This window comes from Dendrobates tinctorius, unplaced genomic scaffold, assembly GCF_039654945.1.
Source record: "Dendrobates tinctorius isolate UK_male_01 unplaced genomic scaffold, ASM3965494v1 ptg000120l, whole genome shotgun sequence".
In the NCBI taxonomy this organism is placed as follows: Eukaryota; Metazoa; Chordata; class Amphibia; order Anura; family Dendrobatidae; genus Dendrobates; species Dendrobates tinctorius.
The window spans coordinates 36,889,447-36,910,282 of NW_027361788.1; the positions used below are offsets into that span (position 1 = coordinate 36,889,447).

Genomic DNA, 20,836 nt, shown 5'->3' on the forward strand with positions numbered 1-20,836 from the left:
TAGACAAATATCTTCAATCTCTTGTTGATCAGGTTGCAGAGTAGATGTATCGTCTTTTAAATTATAAAGATGGGTATAGTATTTGGAAAATACTTCTACAATTTCAATCGGATTTCTAACAATCCGTCCCTCAGAATCCACTAAATATTCCACTCTAGATTTCACTTTCCTATGACGAACTATACGAGCTAGCAGGGCACCCGCCCTATCACCTGTGGCATATAATTTAGTTCTAAATTTGTTTAGATTATGGGCATATATAGACAGGAAAGTTTCACGTAGTTTAAATCTAATCTGGAAAATTTCTTTTGAAACAGCAAGAGAAGGATTAGACTTATTTGTGGACTCTAAATGGGGTAAACTAAATATAAGGTCATTTCTGCTTTTTTCCCTTTTACGTTTTAAAAAGGACGCCTGTTGTAGTAAAATTCCCCTAATCACCGCTTTATGAGTGGCCCATAGTCTCATCAGTGATCTCTTTGGAATCAATTGTATGGAAATCTTAGCAATCTTAGCTCCCTCCGATTTCGCCGTTTTCCTAGTGAACAATCCAAATTTCTATCCATAGGGAGATTAAAATCCCCACATACTATTTTCCCCCCCTTGTTCCAATTCGGAGATTTTTTTGAAAACTTTCCTCAGAAAAGAATGTTGTCCCTCATTAGGAGCATAAACAGCCGCAATGGTGTGAGGTTCACCATTAAGGGTGCATACAAGAATCAGAAATCTACCCGCCGGGTCTGCACAACTCTGCATGCATTTAAAGGCCACTGTATGCTTCACCATAATACACCCCCCCCCCGCCTTCTTATTAGAGTTATTGGCGAAAAATATATGTGGGAAATGAGGATGGTGAACCCTACAGTTATCCTTCTCTAGCAAATGTGTCTCCTGCAGACAAACGATGTCAGCCTGAGATTTCCTTACTTCCCTCCACAACATGGACCTTTTACCAGGGGTGATTAGCCCTTTAACATTTAACGATAAGAACTGCACACTCATGGTTGTAAACGTGGGTGAAATACTTTTGCATAAATGTATATATTAATTTTGCCTCAGAGGGTTATATACCGCCTGTCACATAATTATATCCTATAAGCATATATTCCATCACACTTAGGCTACCAGAATAGACGCGCATGAAAAAATAAAGAAAAGAAAAAAGAAGCCAGCGCTGCTAAGGTTAGAACGCATAACATAAAGTGCATATGCACATAATATCTAACTGCATTCAAAATGAGATATTTAGCAAAAAAATTGATCAATTCAATTGAGCCACCCCGCCGCGCCAAGGCAATCTCATGTGGGGGGTCCTACTCTACGTTTTTAATAAACACTGTGCCATTACGGCCTCCTAGATACATTAAAAGCAAGACCACTTTAAGTGCAATCTGTACCTGAGCATTTCTGGATCGCTCCCATGATGCCAGAAAAAGCAAGTGTGAATGAAGGCCAACCAGGTCAGAATGCAGACATGTCAGGTTTAGCTTCCACACATTGCCCGACCAGCAAGCATAGATGAAGGGCAATGCAGGTTCAGATACAGGTGCACAATTTAAAGATTGGGGCAGGGCAGGGCTGCTGTGTGTGTGCACAGCAGCCTAGATCCATCACAGTGAACACAGAAAAAACGGCGAACATAACCCAGCGCGCACGGCAACAGTAGTGGTCAGCCACATACCAATATACAAAAAAAGAAAAAAGAAGTCAGCGCTGCTAAGGTTCAAACGCATAACATAAAGTGCATATACACATAATATCTAACTGCATTCAAAATGAGATACTGTATTTAGCAAAAAAATTGATCAATTCAATTGAGCCACCCCGCCGCGCCAAGGCAATCTCATGTGGGGGGTCCTACTCTACGTTTTTAATAAACACTGTGCCATTACGGCCTCCTAGATACATTAAAAGCAAGACCACTTTAAGTGCAATCCATACCTGAGCATTTCTGGATCGCTCCCATGATGCCAGAAAAAGCAAGTGCGGATGAAGGCCAACCAGGTCTGAATGCAGACATGTCAGCTTTAGCTTCCACACATTGCCCGACCAGCAAGCATAGATGAAGGGCAATGCAGGTTCAGATACAGGTGCACAATTTAAAGCTTGGGGCAGGGCGGGGCTGCTATGTGTATGCACAGCAGCCTAGATCCATCACAGTGAACACAGAAAAAACGGCGAACATAACCCAGCGTGCACGGCAACAGTGGTGGTCAGCCACATACCAATATACAAAAAAAAGAAGCCAGCGCTGCTAAGGTTAGAACGCATAACATAAAGAGTAGGACCCCCCACATGAGATTGCCTTGGCGCGGCTGGGTGGCTCTGTCCAAACAGAGAAAGGACCCGTCAGCGAGCTCCGGTCATCCCGACCACGACTCTTCCGTCATGTCAGGCCAGAATCCAGTCTGGAACAATTCTTTTCTCCCCTGCAGGCGGCTGTCTAGGTGTCAATGGAATCTTCCAACTTGTCAGCTTATCGTCTGCTTGTTTAGGAGATGAACATGTCACCGTGTGACCTCCATACATAATGATCAATTTTACAGGATTAAATCACTATTTATACTTAATGTTGCCATCTCTGAGGGTCTTGCATATATGAGCGTATTCCCGTCAAAGTTGCTGCCAATAGATCTGGGAATAGCTGCAGATTGTTTAGTTCAGTAAGTAATTCAGGAGGTTTCCTCATCTTCTGTATAAATGCATCCTTAGTAGAGAAAAAATGGATACGGGCTAAAGTGTCTCTAGGCAGAGCATGATCTATGTGCCTAGGTTCTGGAATTCTATGACTCCTGTCAATCAGGAGATCCCTTGGAGACAGAGCGGGAAGTACAGCTTGTATAAAATTATACATGAAGGGGGCTAGGTCTTTATCAGCTACCTCTTCTGGTATACCAACAATATTTCTCCTGGATCTGTCTTCCAAGTCATGCAATTTGTCAAGCACATGAACTAGTTCCCCCTTAAGGCTAGTTTCACACTTGCTTTTTTTTGCAGCGCGTTTTTCCCGCAAAAAAACGCATTAAAAAAATGCATACAAATGCTGCGTTTTTTTCCAGCATTTTAATGCGCATGCAGGAAAAAAACGCAGCGTTTTTGCGCGTTTGTATGCGTTTTTTGTGCGTTTGCGTTTTTTTACAGATTTTGGAAAAACCCCACAAAAAAGAAAAAACAACCATTCAACAACACACAAGACCAATGGGACTTCATTGTGGGTGTGGTATGTTAATATATATAGACCCTGTCTACAGTATTCTTCACATTTGCTTGATTCTTCTCGTGACCATGGATCTGCGCTGGAAGAGTTTTCACTTCAACTTGGATTTGGACATCGCGATGGCTCAGGCGTATGCAGTTGCTTGCCATGAACAAAGGAAGAGAGAGAGGCAGCGAAGACGGCGGCGTATGTGGATACATCCGATTGTTGAACTCCGGGAGAGCCGTGGGGCATACCACACCCTCTACAGCGAGCTACGTGCAAACCCGGAGAAATTTACTGATTATATCCGGATGTCCCACGAAAGTTTCATGGATTTGCTTGCTCGTGTCCAACAATCCATCCGGAGACAGGACACACAGCTCCGTCGTGCGATTCCTCCTGAGGAACGGCTACTGGTGACACTACGGTATGTTTTAAAAACAAAGGGGTGTGGTCTGATGTTTTTTTTGTAAATTTAGTATTCAAAACCTTGGGTAATTAGTTTTCGTGAATGTACTAATATTTTTTTTTATAGTTTTTAAAAATAATATACATAAATATTAATTTTACTTCTTTGTCTGTTCACAGATTCCTGGCGACTGGAGAAACCCTATCCTCACTACACTTCCAGTACCGTATTGGAATCTCTACCTTGTCTGGAATTGTTGCTGACACCTGCCGGGCTCTCTGGAATGTTCTTTGCCCAGAATTTATGCCCCTGCCCACCGCTGAAAAGTGGATGGAAATTGCTGACAAATTCTGGACAGTATGCAATTTTCCCAACTGTTTGGGAGCTGTTGATGGGAAACACATACGGATCATCAAACCCCAAAGAACGGGATCTGAGTACTATAATTACAAAAAGTACTTTTCAATAGTACTCATTGCAATTGCGGATGCCGGATGTATGTTTGTAGCAGTGGACATTGGAGCATTTGGCCGTGGTAATGACTCGCAGGCTTTTAAAAACTCAGACATGGGCCGGAGGTTGTATGGCAACCAATTTAATTTCCCTATGCCACGGCCTCTTCCTCACACCGAAGCTCCGCCACTGCCCTTTGTAATGGTTGGCGATGAGGCTTTTCAAATGTGCGGAAACTTACTGAAACCCTACTCCAGCCGGGACTTGGACCACACCAAAAAAATTTTTAATTACAGGCTGACCAGGGCCAGAAGAACTGTCGAGTGTGCTTTTGGGATTCTTGTTTCCAGATGGCGAATTCTGGGCACGGCCATTAATCTTAAACTTGAAACAGTCGATGAGGTGGTGAAGGCCTGTGTGGTTCTACATAACTTTGTGATGGCTAAAGAGCACACGACCTTTGAACTGGACGATGATGCTCCTAACCCATGGCCTGAATTCACTCAGCACACTCTCAGGTCATCCGTTGAAGTTGGCCAAATGAGGGACAAATTTGCGGCCTACTTTATTTCTGATGTAGGACGGGTGCACTGGCAAGATGAAATGGTGTAATGTTGTTGTTTATGGTAATAAAAATCCTTATTTGATACCATTACTGAGTGCACTATATTTTTTAAACTCCAATTAATTAAAAAACTTCCCATGTATAACTGAATTTTGTTATGTTCACACACCTGGGCAGGTAAATACACATACGAGTTAAAATGCAGCATTGCTAGTCTGCGTGAAATATATTGGAATGAGCAAAGCTGCAGGCCATGAATCAGGAAACCATTTTTTTTCAAGAGAAAATTGTGCAACTAGTTTAAAACAAAGTATGTGATTTTCTCAAAACACAACCCTCAAAACCCAACCCCAATGAAAGTCCATGGGGAATACAAGTCAGCATTGAGTGGATGAATGTAATCTGCTCATGTAATCTGCTCCATTACAAGTTATTACACTAGGCCTTGGAATGACTATACTAGGCCGTGGTATTTCAAATATGAGTATAGTAGGCCTTGGGGCTAGTAGTATAGTAATATGTGAAATACCACGGCCTAGTATAGTCATACCAAGGCCTACTGTAATAACTCGATTTTTAACAACTAGCATCTTGTTTCACAAAAAACAAAGTGGTGAAACTAGAAAGAAACTTATTTTTTAGACAAGTTTCAACAATTTGTTTTTCATGAAACCAGATTCTATTTGGTAAAACTAGAGTTATTACACTAGGCCTTGGAATGACTATACTAGGCCGTGGTATTTCAAATATGAGTATACTAGGCCTTGGGGCTAGTAGTATAGTAATATGTGAAATACCACGGCCTAGTATAGTCATACCAAGGCCTACTGTAATAACTCGATTTTTAACAACTAGCATTTTTAACAACTAGCATCTTGTTTCACAAAAAACAAACTGGTGAAACTAGAAAGAAACTTATTTTTAAGACAAGTTTCAACAGTTTGTTTTTCATGACACCAGATTCTATTTGGTAAAACTAGAGTTATTACACTAGGCCTTGGAATGACTATACTAGTCCATGTTATTTCACATATGACTATACTAGCCCTTGGGTTGGTTTTTAACATGTATTTACCCATCAGTGTGTGTGAGCGGCGCAAACAACATTAATGAAACTTATTAATGGTGAACCACAAATGTAAATTTATTTTTTATCACAAAAAAAAAATTATTTTTTACGGCGTTTGGGGGCAGATGGTTTCAATTTGGGGGTGTGCAGGGAATATGCAACACTTGCAGTTGAAGACGGTGTTTGAGGGGAAGGGGCAACAAAACTTGTGGGGGAAGGTAGTCCAGTTAAGGGAATTAAACTTGGAACACTTGTAGGAGAGGAAATCTGTTCAGTTACATTAGTTGTAATGGCATGTCGCCGTAGGCTTGTGTGCCTGGACCGACTTTGGCCCAATGCCCGCCTTGATTGATTTCGCCTTGAAGTAGGGGCAAATATGGAATGTAGGTCCCCCGTCTGCTGGTATGGCTGCTGCTGCTGAGGTGGCGGCTGCTGCTGCAGAGGTGGCGGCTGCTGCTGCAGAGGTGGCGGCTGCTGCTGCAGAGGTGGTTGCTGCTGCTGCAGAGGTGGTTGCTGCTGCTGCAGAGGTGGTTGCTGCTGCTGCTGAGGTGGTTGCTGCTGCTGCTGAGGTGGTTGCTGCTGCTGCTGAGGTGGTTGCTGCTGCTGCTGAGGTGGCTGATGCTGCTCTTCGTTGTCAGTGCTCGTCCTTGCAGGAGGACTGGTGGCGGCAGTGATGGCCCAGGTTTGCAGAGTGGTGGTGGCAGGGCTACTACATGTTGTTGTAGTGGCAGGGCTGTTCCATGTTTGCCTAGTGGTGGCTGAGCTCCACGCATGCATGGGATTGGCGGTGGTGCTCCAGACAGGAGCAGCACTTGCCATGGTGGTGTCGGTGAAGTGACCAGCTGCACTCAGACTTGTGGTGGTGTAACGGTGGGTGTCCTGGCTTTGAATAGAGGTGTCCGTGCAGTGGTATGCAGCACAAGTCGGTAGTGAGGTGAAGCGAGTCAATGGTGGCACAGGTGGAAAGGACACCACTGACTGCTGACCGTACCGATTATGCTGCATAGCCTGCAAGAAAGCATTGTTGCAGGCCTGCAGCACATTCAGCTGTTGATCAGGACTAAGGTGTTCCGCCATGCCCTTTTCAATCTTACTAAAAAAATGGTGTGCTGGTCTGTTGAGGTCGGCCTCCAGACGGTCAAGGCGCTGTTCTACAGAATTGAAGCGGTGTTCAAAGTGGTTAAAACCACGTTCCATGAGTGCAAAACCGCTTTCAACTCTGTCGGACAGTGACTTGAGGCTGGAATTAAATGTCTCGCTCAAATGCATAAACTCGGGCAAGACATTCCTGTCCAAGGCCCTCTGCCGCTGGCGGGTAGTGCCCGCATAACCAGTGGCAGAGACCTGGGACAGGGGAACACCTGATGGCCCAGCTTCCTGGTCACCAGCTGTGTGTGTGGCTGACCTGCAAGGTGCTTCCTGGCTGTCGGATGGCTGGGACGGGTCAGAGGACGTCCGAGGAAGGACCGCTCCAGGGCCAGGTTGCAGGGTGCTGCTCCAGGTGCTGTGGAAGAAAGGAAAATCATTACTACCATGCCTTTACAAGAAGCATCAGCTGTGGATTAGAAAAACACAGATTAATAAAAATAAAAACCCCAAATGTATAATACTTACGATCTTGTGGCAAGGACCGGTCTTAGGAACTGCAACGCGTGATAGTGACGGTATCTAGTTCTGGTCCTTGACGCAGATCCACTGCGAACCTGGCCCTCAGCACGAACATCACTGTTGAAGCGGTCCTTGATTGAACGCCAACGTGTTCGGACTTTGTCCACTGTTGATAAAAAAAACAGTGCCGTCAAGGACAACAGTCACTGCGGCACAATGTAGCAATACAATACTCAAAGCAGTCACTGTAGACCCCGATGACACTGTTGGGTTTCCTGCTAGAATACGCCAAGCACGAAACCCAACAGTGCCGTCAAGGACAACAGTCACTGCGGCACAATGTAGCAATACAATACTCAAAGCAGTCACTGTAGACACCGATGACACTGTTGGGTTTCCTGCTAGAATACGCCTAGCACGAAACCCAACAGTGCCGTCAAGGACAACAGTCACTGCGGCACAATGTAGCAATACAATACTCAAAGCAGTCACTGTAGACCCCGATGAAACTGTTGGGTTTCCTGCTAGAATACGCCTAGCACGAAACCCAACAGTGCCGTCAAGGACAACAGTCACTGCGGCACAATGTAGCAATACAATACTCAAAGCAGTCACTGTAGACACCGATGACACTGTTGGGTTTCCTGCTAGAATACGCCTAGCACGAAACACAACAGTGCCGTCAAGGACAACAGTCACTGCGGCACAATGTAGCAATACAATACTCAAAGCAGTCACTGTAGACCCCGATGACACTGTTGGGTTTCCTGCTAGAATACGCCTAGCACGAAACCCAACAGTGCCGTCAAGGACAACAGTCACTGCGGCACAATACAGAGCAGGGAAATACTCACTAAACGCCTTTTTGGAGGATGCTGTGGCGCTGTCCCAGCCATCCATCAACGCTGCGGCCACCTCATTCCATAGCCGCCGGGTCACCACATTGTCCTTGTACAGCCGGTCACGGCTGTCCCACAACGGCGAACGCTCCTGGACCAGGCTGATGAGCTGCTCATTATCCAGGTAGACGTCTTCATCCCGTTGTGGAACCTAGACAAAACACATTCATTAGAATAATCAAATTTAAATTGAATAAAAAGTTACAAAAAAAGAAACAAAAAAATGAGTAAAAATAGAAGATAAAAAATAAAGAACATTACAAATCATTTGATACTTACATTCCGTATCACCACCGGGACTTGGCTTCGCTGCTCCTGCTCTTCGCCCTCACTAGTGCCGTCCGCAGATGATGATGACGATGTCTTAAGAAAGTTGAAAAAAACGTAAGAGATTTGGAGAAGCAGCAGATATACTTACCAGATGCACGAAAATAATCACCTCACGGTCTGCTTGCGCCAATTCCTGCCGCGATGGGGAATACTCTGATTCTGAAGACATACTGCATGTAAAAATAATAAAAATCATTAGTACATACATAATTTAAAAGGACAGGCATATAATGTAATATACTCACATTCTTCGCTGATATAATGGGTTCTTGGTTGACTGTCTGCTCTTCAATCTCTCAGTGTAGTAGTGGCAGAGTTTTGGCAGGCACCTCCTTTATATAGACTTTTTTTTTTTGACTTTAGAAGATTCTAACTAGGATAAAAAGTGGACACCACCCAAAAAACGCAGCGCTAAAAAATCGCATACCTGCGCATGCCAGTGCGCACGTATGCGCATCCATAGGCTATAATGGCCATTTTTAGCGCAAAACGTGCGCATACGTGCGCATGCGCTTTTTTCCAGGGCCAAAAAATGCAACATGCAGCGTCTGGAAAATACCAACGCACACCCCAAAAAAACGCAGCGCATGAAAATCGCATACATGCGCTTACAAGCGCGCATGTATGCGCACCCATGTTAAATATAGGGGAAAAATCGCATGCGCACGTATGCGTTTTTTTCCAGCGCTAAAAAACGCAAATGTGAAACCAGCCTAAGTGCCTCATTTTCGTCCACCAGGGAATTAATGGAAGTAGCATATTCCGCCATTTTGTTTTCAACATGTGAAGTACATTCTCCCAGGGAGCATACAGTATGTCCCCTCTTATTTCTTTTACCATGGAGTGCATGTCTTCTTTTAGGGAAGAATGGATGGAGGCAAAGAATTCCCTCATATCCCCTTTAGTCACCGGGGTAGAGTTGCTGTACCTGTCACCCTCTGATTTCATACCTCTTCCAGAGCCTTGTGAGGACATGGAGGGCCCGGAGGGGGATGCAGCCGCTGTCATCTTCCCTGAAGCATGTGCGATCTGTCCCTTAGGAAAGAAATCTGGCAGCCGCAGCGGGGAGCTTCTTTTCTGTGTCCTACCGCGAGTAGGAGATATGCAGGGCAGCCGGCGGTTACTTTTTTGAAGGTCGGGTGCGCCATGGAGAGCTGGTATGTGCTGCTTTCGGTCAGTAGATGCTGGAGCTCAGGCACTAAGCAGCCATCACAGTCTGCATGCAGGCCAAGCCCCCCCGCCATGTCGTATTTGGAGAGCCCCTGATGTGCCTAAACAGTGGAAACCCCCCACAAATGACACCATTTTGGAAACTAGACCCCCCAAGGAACTTATCTAGATGTGTGGTGAGAACTTTGAACCCCCAAGGGCCTCACAGAAGTTTATAACGTACAGCCTTAAAAAAACAACGATCTTTTCACCCCCAATTTTTATTTTCCCAAGGGAAAGAGGACCCCAAAAGTTATTGTGCAATTTGTCCTGAGTAGGCTGATACCCCATATGTGGGGTAAACTACTGTTTGGGTGCACGGCAGAGCTTGGAAGGGAAGCAGCACCATTTGACTTTTTCAATGCAGAATTGGCTGGAATTGAGATCAGACGCCATGTCGCGTTTGGAGAGCCCCTGATGTACCTTATCAGTGGAACCCCCCAATTCTAACTCCAACCCTAATCCCAACCCTAACCATAACCCTAACCACAAACCTAACCTTAACACACCACTAGCCCTAATCCCAACCATAACCCTAATCGTAACTTTAGCCCCTACCCTAACCCTAGCCCCAACCCTAACTTTAGCCCCAATCCTAACCCTAACTTTAACCCTACCCTAACCGCAGCCCCAATCCTAACCCTAACTTTAACCCTAACTTTAGCCCCTACCCTAACCCTAATGGGAAAATGGAAATAAATACAGTGGGGAAAAAAAGTATTTAGTCAGTCAGCAATAGTGCAAGTTCCACCACTTAAAAAGATGAGAGGCGTCTGTAATTTACATCATAGGTAGACCTCAACTATGGGAGACAAACTGAGAAAAAAAAATCCAGAAAATCACATTGTCTGTTTTTTTTTCCTTTTATTTGCATATTATGGTGGAAAATAAGTATTTGGTCAGAAACAAAATTTCATCTCAATACTTTGTGATATATCCTTTGTTGGCAATGACAGAGGTCAAACGTTTTCTGTAAGTCTTCACAAGGTTGCCACACACTGTTGTTGGTATGTTGGCCCATTCCTCCATGCAGATCTCCTCTAGAGCAGTGATGTTTTTGGCTTTTCGCTTGGCAACACGGACTTTCAACTCCCTCCAAAGGTTTTCTATAGGGTTGAGATCTGGAGACTGGCTAGGCCACTCCAGGACCTTGATATGCTTCTTACGAAGCCACTCCTTCGTTGCCCTGGTGGTGTGCTTTGGATCATTGTCATGTTGAAAGACCCAGCCACGTTTCATCTTCAATGCCCTTGCTGATGGAAGGAGGTTTGCACTAAAAATCTCACGATACATGGCCCTATTCATTCTTTCATGTACCCGGATCAGTCGTCCTGGCCCCTTTGCAGAGAAACAGCCCCAAAGCATGATGTTTCCACCACCATGCTTTACAGTAGGTATGGTGTTTGATGGATGCAACTCATTATTCTTTTTCCTCCAAACACGACAAGTTGTGTTTCTACCAAACAGTTCCAGTTTGGTTTCATCAGACCATAGGACATTCTCCCAAAACTCCTCTGGATCATCCAAATGCTCTCTAGCAAACTTCAGATGGGCCCGGATATGTACAGGCTTAAGCAGTGGGACACATCAGGCACTGCAGGATCTGAGTCCATGGTGGCGTAGTGTTACTTATGGTAGGCCTTGTTACATTGGTCCCTGCTCTCTGCAGTTCATTCACTAGGTCCCCCTGCGTGGTTCTGGGATTTTTGCTCACCGTTCTTGTGATCATTCTGACACCACGGGGTGGGATTTTGCGTGGAGCACCAGATCGAGGGAGATTATCAGTGGTCTTGTATGTCTTCCATTTTCTAATTATTGCTCCCACAGTTGATTTCTTCACTCCAAGCTGGTTGGCTATTGCAGATTCAGTCTTCCCAGCCTGGTGCAGGGCTACAATTTTGTTTCTGGTGTCCTTTGACAGCTCTTTGGTCTTCACCATAGTGGAGTTTGGAGTCAGGCTGTTTGAGGGTGTGCACAGGTGTCTTTTTATGCTGATAACAAGTTTAAACAGGTGCCATTACTACAGGTAATGAGTGGAGGAAAGAGGAGACTCTAAAAGAAGTTACAGGTCTGTGAGAGCCAGAAATCTTGATTGCTTGTTTCTGACCAAATACTTATTTTCCACCATAATATGCAAATAAAATGAAAAAAAAACAGACAATGTGATTTTCTGGATTTTTTTTCCTCAGTTTGTCTCCCATAGTTGAGGTCTACCTATGATGTAAATTACAGACGCCTCTCATCTTTTTAAGTGGTGGAACTTGCACTATTGCTGACTGACTAAATACTTTTTTTCCCCACTGTACATTTTTTTATTTTATTATTTTTCCCTAACTAAGGGGGTGATAAAGAGGGGTTTCATTTACTATTTATAGCGGGTTTTTGTTTGTCAGCTGTCACACGGTAAAAGATGTTTTTTATTGCACAAAAATAGTTTTTGCATCATCACACTTTGAGAGCTATAATTTTTCTGTATTTTGGCCCACAGAGTCATGTGAGGTCTTATTTTTTGCGGGATGAGTTGACATTTTTATTGGTACCATTTTCAGGCACATGACATTTTTTGATCGCTTTTTATTCTGAATTTTGGGACACAGAATGAAGAAAAACCAGCAATTCACGAATTTCTTTGGGGGGGACGTTTATACCGTTCTGTGTGTGGTAAAATTGATAACGCAATTTTATTCTTTGGGTTAGTACAATGACAGCTATACCTCATTTATATTCTTTTATGTTTTGGCGCTTTTATACAATAAAAACAATTTTATACAAAAAATAATTATTTTTGCATCACTTTATTCTGCAAGCTATAACTTTTATTTTTTCGCTGATGATGCTGTATGGCAGCTCGTTTTTTGTGGGGCAAGATGATGTTTTCAGTGGTACCATGTTTATTTATATCTGGCTTTTTGATCGCGTGTTATTGCACTTTTTGTTCGTCAGTATGATGATAAAGCATTGTTTTGTGCCTTTTTTAAGGGGTTCACTAAAGTGGTTAACTAGTGGGACAGTTTTATAGGGTGGGTCATTACGGACACGGTGATACTAAATATGTGTACTTTTATTGTTTTTTTTACTTACATAAAGAAATTAATTTATTAGGGAATAATTTTTTTCTTTAGGATTTTTTTTTAAATTATTTTTACACATGTTAATTTTTTTTTTTTAGGGATACTATTGAAGAGAAATAGTGCATTATCCAGTGTAAGTATAGCAATTTAAAAAATATACACTCACCAGATGGAGCTTATAATAAGCATGGAGGATTCGCTGCTGCAGAAACCAGAGATCCATGAGGGACCGACGTAGAAGATGCAGGATAGGAAAAAAAGTGGTTAGACAATCCGCGCTGCGAATCACTTTATACAATTATTATTACAGTGGTCTTTAGGCTAAGTTCCCACATAGCGGAACTCTCGCGGAAATTACCTCGAGAATTCCGGAATTCCAGTCCGCGGGAAAATCGCATTTTAAATTCCCGTGATTTTCCCGCGGAAAAACTAGCATTTTGCAAGCGTATTTAGCTTGCAAAATGCTAGCGTTTTCCAAGCGATCTGTAGCATCGCTTGGAGAACTGATTGACAGGTTGGTCACACTCGTCAAACATAGTGTTTGACAAGTGTGACCAACTTTTTACTACTGTGGCCGCCTATGCAGCATTAGTAGTAAAAGATAAAATGTAAAAAAAAATAAAAAATGGTGTTATTCTTACCTCCCGACGTCCCACGCAGCCGTTCCCAGTAATCCTTTGCGAAAATGCCCGCGATGACGTCCGTTCTCGCGGGATCGCGATGTCTCGCGGTAATTCGCGATGACGTCGAGCAAATGACCGCGAGACTTGGCGATCCCGCGAGAACGGACGCCATCGCGGGCATTTTCGCAAAGGATTACTGGGAACGAGAGCGTGGAGAGAGGCGGGAAGGCTGCGCGGGACGCCGGAAGGTAAGAATAACAATATTTTTTATTTTAAATTCTATTTTTTACAGGGATATGGTACCCAGAGCCCGGAGGACGGTCTCCTCTCCTCCGGATCGTGGGTACCATCCGCAAATGTTCTGCTTATTTTCCGCATGGTGTGCACAGCCACATGCGGGAAGTAAGCGGAACAATGCATTCCTATGGGTGCGGGATCACCGCGATTCCGCAAAATTAATGAGCATGCTGCGGTTTTTACTGCGAAGCGATTCCGCCGCTGTAAAAACCGCAACATTAGCACAGCATTGCGTAATCCCATAGGAATGCATGGGATGCTTATTTTTCGCGTTTTCGCGGCAAAATCGCGTGGTTAAAACCGCCACGGAAACGCGGAAAAAACGCCACGTGTGAACTCAGCCTTATTCGACGTGTTTCAAAGTTTCACAGAACTCCTTCCTGCCTAGGCCTTCAAACAAATGCACTATCAGGGTACATTGGACCTGATTAAAGATGGCAGCAACACAGGTGCATCAATACCGATGAAACAACCACTCTCAACCTACCAATCCATGGAGGGGGTGGTTGTGGCTTAAGCCAGATGCTCTGCATCACCTGTATGTGAAAAATGCTGTATTTTTTTTTACATTGTCCAGAGGTTAAGCGAGGGTTGTGATACACTGTCCGGCAGGTAAAGTCTGCAGGGTACTGTCCTGTAACCGGCCCTGGGCTCTCTGCGAGCACTGACTGTACTGTCACTGGGCATGTGGTGCCTCCTACATTAGCTGTCTCGCTGGTGGCACCAGGAGCTGTCTGCTGCAGTCTATCACTGCGCCGGCACTTCGGGTGCGGAGCGCGCTGCTCACCTTGCTACTCGCACACTGACGGTGGGAACCCCACTGCTGCTTTGCGTGCTTTTCTCCCTGCTTCCGGACGGGTTTTCTGTCTAAACACGCCCCACTTACCGGGTCATGGGGCCTGTCCGGTCCCCTATTCCTTCCCCCGGGAAACATGGGATGCAGCCTCGACAGTTCCGGAATTGGCTCAGTACAGGTAACCGCAACCCGGTCTTCCTCTTTACACTGTCATGGGCTGTCAAAAATTCCATTACCGGTAAGTAATTACATTTTTTTCTGTCACCCATGACAGCACTACAGAGAATTTGAATTCTGAGAGAGACAACAACCTGCAGAACCCTTCCCCCAAATGGTGAGATCAGAGGAGGAAGCCAGATCCAATCTATACTGCTTATAAAAGGTTGAGCGAGAATACCATGTTGCTGCCTTACAAATTTGCTTAAATGGAAAAATCCAACTCTTTTGCCCAGCAGGTCGCCACTGCTCTTAACCCTTTTGGAGCAACATTTCCACTCGCTGAGTAGGCTAAACTGATGGCCTCCTTATTCCAGCTCGCTATTGTACATTTTGAGGCTTTAAGACCCTTCCTAGGTACCTAAAAGGAAACAAAGATTGATCCTTTTGCCAAGCCTGTGTGACTGGGTAGTTAGCGTGCACTCTAGTCAAATATAGACGAGGTGCAGGTGCAACGGACCAGTAGGTCCTAATTATAAGTTAATTTAATTCACCGCACACTGAAACAGACTTTATGCAAATAGGTATTCATTTTATTACATGTGGGAGCCAAACAAGAATATATAGCACACAGTAGAAGTGATATAAACAAGACGTTTCGGCTCAGCCCGAGCCTTTATCATATTATCGCTGAAATATAAAGAGCGATAAATCAGAAATTGACCAAAACAGATAAATCACAAAAATCAATAAAATATAAAGGTTATCCCAGTGGAACACAAGGTAAGAATATATAATATATACAGTATGATAATCCATAGTTAAGGATACATCAATCAAATGCCTAGTAAACTAGCAACAACTAGAACTAAGATATCAAGGAGGGTATTACCTTATTCCAATATTGGAGGTTTGTATAGGGTGCAGAAGGAGAGAAGAAATGCATATGTGAAATGACTAACCGTATATCTGATAATTCCTTTCAGCCATTTATCTTGGTATTTCTTCTTGAGAGATTCTCCTCTCCTTCTGCACCCTATACAAACCTCCAATATTGGAATAAGGTAATACCCTCCTTGATATCTTAGTTCTAGTTGTTGCTAGTTTACTAGGCATTTGATTGATGTATCCTTAACTATGGATTATGATACTGTATATACTGTATATATTATATATTCTTACCTTGTGTTCCACTGGGATAACCTTTATATTTTATTGATTTTTGTGATTTATCTGTTTTGGTCAATTTCTGATTTATCTCTCTTTATATTTCAGCGATAATATGATAAAGGCTCGGGCTGAGCCAAAACGTCTTGTTTATATCGCTTCTACTGTGTGCTATATATTCTTGTTTGGCTCCCACATGCAATAAAATGAACACCTAGTTGCATAAAGTCTGTTTGAGTGTGCGGTGAATTAAATTAAGCCTGTGTGACTGACAGGTACTCAACCAGACATCTATTTACATCCAATGTATGAAGTCTTCCTTAGAAATTTTTGGGTTGGTGCAAAAAAGATGGAAGGACTACATTCTGAGACCTAAGAAAATGGAAAGTTACCTTAGGCAGAAAGGCTGGGTTTCATTTTGGAATAACTCTATCATCCAGAATCTGTGTGAAGGGAGGGCCTGCCAACGGGCCTGAATGTCACTAACCCTGCAAGCTGAAGTTAAAGCCCCTAATAAAACCATTTTAAATGAGAGAACCTTAAGTGACATTGATTCTAGGGGTTCTGTAGGTTTACTCTGTAGGTTTCCGGTCCTTGAAAGTCCAATCCCCTCTCTCCATGGTGCTAGTGGGCCAATATCCATGGTACCTTACCAGCCTGAGAACACCAGCCCCCAGCTGTCTGCTTTAGCAAGACTGGTTGTCAAAAATTAATTAATTAACTCTATTCTTGATAACCAGCCTTGCTAACGCTGACAGCTGAGGGTTGCAGCCCCCATCTATGAGTTTTGCCTGGCTGGTTATCAAAAATACAGGGGAACCCACACAGGCTTTTTAAAATTATTTACAGCACAGGAGAGGCTGATGAATACTCATCAGCCGCTCCTGCTCTCACTGTTATTAGTGCCAGCAGGTGTCGGATGATGGGAGTAGTAGTTCCATCAGCCGACACCACTGACCGGAGGTAAACTTTATACCCCCGATCACAGCTGTTGGCTCACTTGGTCTGTTTGACAGTGTGGGAACCGTGGCTTTCTGATTGACGGGGATGATTTCACCACTGATCAGAAGTGGTGTTTGCTGCGCTGTCATGCACATGACAGGGTGGCAAACACTGGATGTTTGGGCCCCCCATTCAAGTGAATGGGGTTCGGGTCCACAGCTCAGTGTCTCTGCTGGATGACAGGCTGTATGGACGCATCATGCAACCATGCAGCCTGCCATCTAGAGGTAGCACAGCTGAATGTTTGGTCACAGCCTGCTGTCCTTGACTTTTCTGCAGCAAATACGCCGCAAAAAAAGCCAACTTGTGTATTTGCAGCATTTTTTCACCTTCCATTCAAGTCAATGGGTGAAAAACACTGAAACAAATGACATGCTCTGTCAAAAAAACGTTGCAAAGCACAAAATCCTGATGACAAAAATAATGTGTGTCCATAAGATTTCTGAAATCTCATAGGCTTTGCTAGTACTGTAAAAATCAGCTGAAAATTAGCATAAAAAATACAGTAAAAACTCCCAGTGTGAACATACCTAAAACCAAAAATGGGTAAAAATGCAGAAGTGCTGCATGGGTTTCTACAAAACGTTTCTTCTGACTCTTCCATTCCTGGTTTTGGCTTAAAATTAATGAGGTATAAAACTCACTAAGAATTCATCGTAAGCATGTGTCTTAGGCTTCTAGGATGCAGCAGATACTGCTCCCTCCATATACCCAGCTGTGACTGATGGGGCTACAGAAAAAAGCACCGTTGGTGCTTCCTATATTCTGTAGACACAGGACTAGTTCAGCCCTGTGCATACAGCAATCAAGAAGACAAAGATGGCAATAAACAACTTCTGCCTTTCCTATGGGTAGTCCTTCCGTCTAACAGCTGGCTCACACAGCAGCAAGATCGCATGCAAAGTGGATCACCCAGCTGTTTGTATTTGGGCGTTTAGAAGTAGTTAAAGAGTAACCATTGTTTTAAACTTATTCCATAAATCAATAGAAAAATGAAAATACGAACCTTTGTATTAAATCTTATCAGAGAAATTGTCTCCTCCTGGACTGATCATTCACTCTCAATTCATATTTAAAATCTGTATTCAATAAATGCATATTATTGAGCTAGGAGCTGACAGTTAATATATTTCTATGGAGAGGTGGGAGAAGTGGAGAGGATCTGGAGGCAAATACAGATACCAGTAGTTTACATGAGTTCATTCTATGGAACTGTACATAAACTGCCGTCTCAAGTATACTGTCCAGAGGAGAAAGAAGTATTTTTCTCTTATAAGGGCAGATGATAATTTGCAATGTTTACAATGTGTCGACAGGCACTTTTCGTGAATTTACATGCTCCAGATTTTGTTTCAGAAAGTTCTGTGACTAAAAACGTGTTCCATTCATCTGAATTGGGTTGTTTCAGGTGGATGGGACAGATGATCATAGGCCACGGTCACACAAGTGTATATCCTCTCAGGCAAGAGAATCGGCTCGATTATGTAAATGGAACTCTGCTCAAACTCTATCAGAATATGAGCAGATTATCAGTTTACTGTGATCTGATTCTATCATAAGAAAATCGTACCACAAGAGAGGAGAAGACGAAGAACTTAATTTCTCCATTTCCTCTCTTCACTGTCTCAGTGTACATCAGACTGCACACAGATTACATCTGAGCGTAGTCCAATGTTTTACACGCACCCATAGACTTGAATGGGTTCGCATTACCTGATTTGTGGAGCTATTCTCAGCATGCTGCAATTTTTTATTCTCATGGCAAATCAGCATTGGAAAAAAAAATCGATCTTCCCTGTCCCATAGTATAGCACTTGGCCCAATGTTATCTGATAAAACATGAGATAGCACTCGTCCGATGTATACAATTGTGTGAATGAGCCCTTAATCAAGTGTAGAATTTGTAAAAATATTTAAAACTCAACATAGCTATGTGAACGCAATTATGCTTTAAGGATAGAAATATTTTACAGAAAATTCTGGTTTTCAACTGTTATAAACTAGACCCATGTACAGTGAAGGAAATAAGTATTTGATCCCTTTCTGATTTTGTAAGTTTGCCTACTGACAAAGACATGGACAGTCTATAATTTTAACGGTAAGTTAATTTTAACATTGAGAAATAGAATATCAAAAATAAAATCCAGAAAATCACATTGTATAAATTAATATTAATTTATTTGCATTTTGCAGTGAGAGATAAGTATTTGATCCCTCTGGCAAACAAGACTTAATACTTGGTGGCAAAACCCTTGTTGGCAAGCACAGCAGTCAGACTTTTTTTGTAGTTGATGATGAGGTTTGCGCACATGTCAGGAGGAATTTTGGCCCACTCCTCTTTGCAGTTCATCTCTAAATCATTAAGATTTTGAGGCTTTCACTTGGCAACTCGGAACTTCAACTCCCTCCATAAGTTTTCTATAGGATTAAGGACTGGAGCATGGCTAGGCCACTTATTGCCCTGGCTGTATGTTTTGGGTCATTGTCTTGCTGGAAGACCCAGCCATGACCCATTTTTAAAGTCCTGGCGGAGGGGAGGAGGTTGTCACTCAGGATTTTACAGTGTATGACTCCATCCATTCTCCCATTGATGTGGTAAAGTAGTCCTGTGCCCTTGGCAGAGAAACAAGACCAAAACATAATGTTTACACCTCCATGCTTGACAGTGGGGATGATGTTCTTTGGGTCGTAGGCAGCATTTCTCTTCCTCCAAACACAGCGAGTTGAGCTAATGCCAAAGAGCTCAGTTTTTGTCTCATCTGACCACAGCACCTTCTCCCAATCACTTACAGAATCATCCAGGTGTTCATTGGCAAACTTCAGTTGGGCCTGCACATGTGCATTCTTGAGCAGGGGGACCTTGCAGGCACTGCAGAATTTTAAACCTTTATTGCATAATGTGTTACCAATGGTTTTCTTGGGGACTGTGGTCCCAGCTGTCTTGAGATCATTAACAAGTTCCCCCCATGTAGTTTTAGACTGATTTCTCACGTTCCTTATGATCAAGGATACCTCACGAGGTGAAATTTTGCATGGTGCCCCAGACTGATGTCGATTGACAACCATTTTGTATTTCTCCCATTTTCTTACTATTGCACCAACAGTTGTCTCCTTCTCACCCAGCGTCTTACTTATGGTTTTGTAAGCCCATTACAGCTTTGTGCAGGTGTCATGATCCAGTGTTGGATCTGGCGGTATTAAAAGCACAAAGTGAACTTTTTTTACTTTGGTTAAGTTCAAAGGTGTTTTGACTGTCCCCGGTGGTGGTGAGTGGTATCGCACCTTAGCTTTAGTTTTAGGTTAATGTGCACTTAATTATGGTGCAGGTGTGACACTCTATAAATGGGTCTCAGGGTGTTCACTCACTGCTGGTGATATTTCTTGCTGAGTTGTTGGAGAGCCTGGTGGAAGGATGGAGCGGGATAGGAGTCCTGTGCAGTCAGCCAGAGAGAATGAGTGCCAGCTAATGGTGTCTGCAGGAAGGACTGGCATGGCTTGGTGGAGTCGCAGTTTATGGTGTCGGCGGGAGGTGCAGGCATGGCTTGGAGGAGTGGCGACTTGGAAGAGAGTTGCACTCAGCATGTTCGACTTGGTTGCTGAGAACTGGACTCGAGCATGCTTGGATTCTTGGCAGAGGCTGGACTCCTCTTGGGACTCTGTGTACTGGACTGCTGCAAGTGGTGATGGACTCTGCTCCCAGGCTGCACGATGGTGACTGATCCAGATATGGTGATGGATCAGGGTGGAGGAGAAGATGCACACAGGTGGTGGGCTCTGTTGCTAGGAGCGCACGCAACAGAGCAAAGATAAGTGGTGTTTCCCCTGTATTGTCTCTTTCCTCATGTGTGTTGTTAGTGCAGTGGTGGGATTAGTCTCCGCACCGACCTATTCCCTAGTGAGGGTTTAGGCTCAGGGCGAGCAAGGGCGTTAAGGTACGCGTGCGGCGCCCGGTGCGAAACCGGCATAGGGAATGTAAGGAGTGT

The 20,836-nt window shown here is 43.7% G+C and overlaps 1 protein-coding gene and 1 long non-coding RNA gene across 4 annotated transcripts in view; one reads left to right on the forward strand and one right to left on the reverse strand.

Moving 5' to 3' along the window:
* The window catches only part of LOC141046783 (beta-1,4-galactosyltransferase galt-1-like), a 42,830-nt gene that overhangs the window by 18,828 nt on the left and 3,166 nt on the right, over positions 1–20,836 (forward strand). Inside the window, exon 2 of one of the 3 annotated variants that reach the window (XM_073541411.1) lies at positions 12,911–12,945. The exons of the other annotated variants lie outside the window; for them this stretch is intronic. The gene's annotated coding sequence lies outside the window, so the exon portion shown is untranslated. The remainder of the gene's footprint in view (positions 1–12,910; positions 12,946–20,836) is intronic. 3 annotated transcript variants of the gene reach the window in all.
* On the reverse strand, positions 7,060–8,499 carry LOC141046782 (uncharacterized). Its single transcript, XR_012219661.1, has 3 exons — positions 8,158–8,499; positions 7,310–7,469; positions 7,060–7,199 (listed from the first exon to the last, which is right to left on the reverse strand). It is a non-coding gene; the product is annotated as an uncharacterized lncRNA (long non-coding RNA).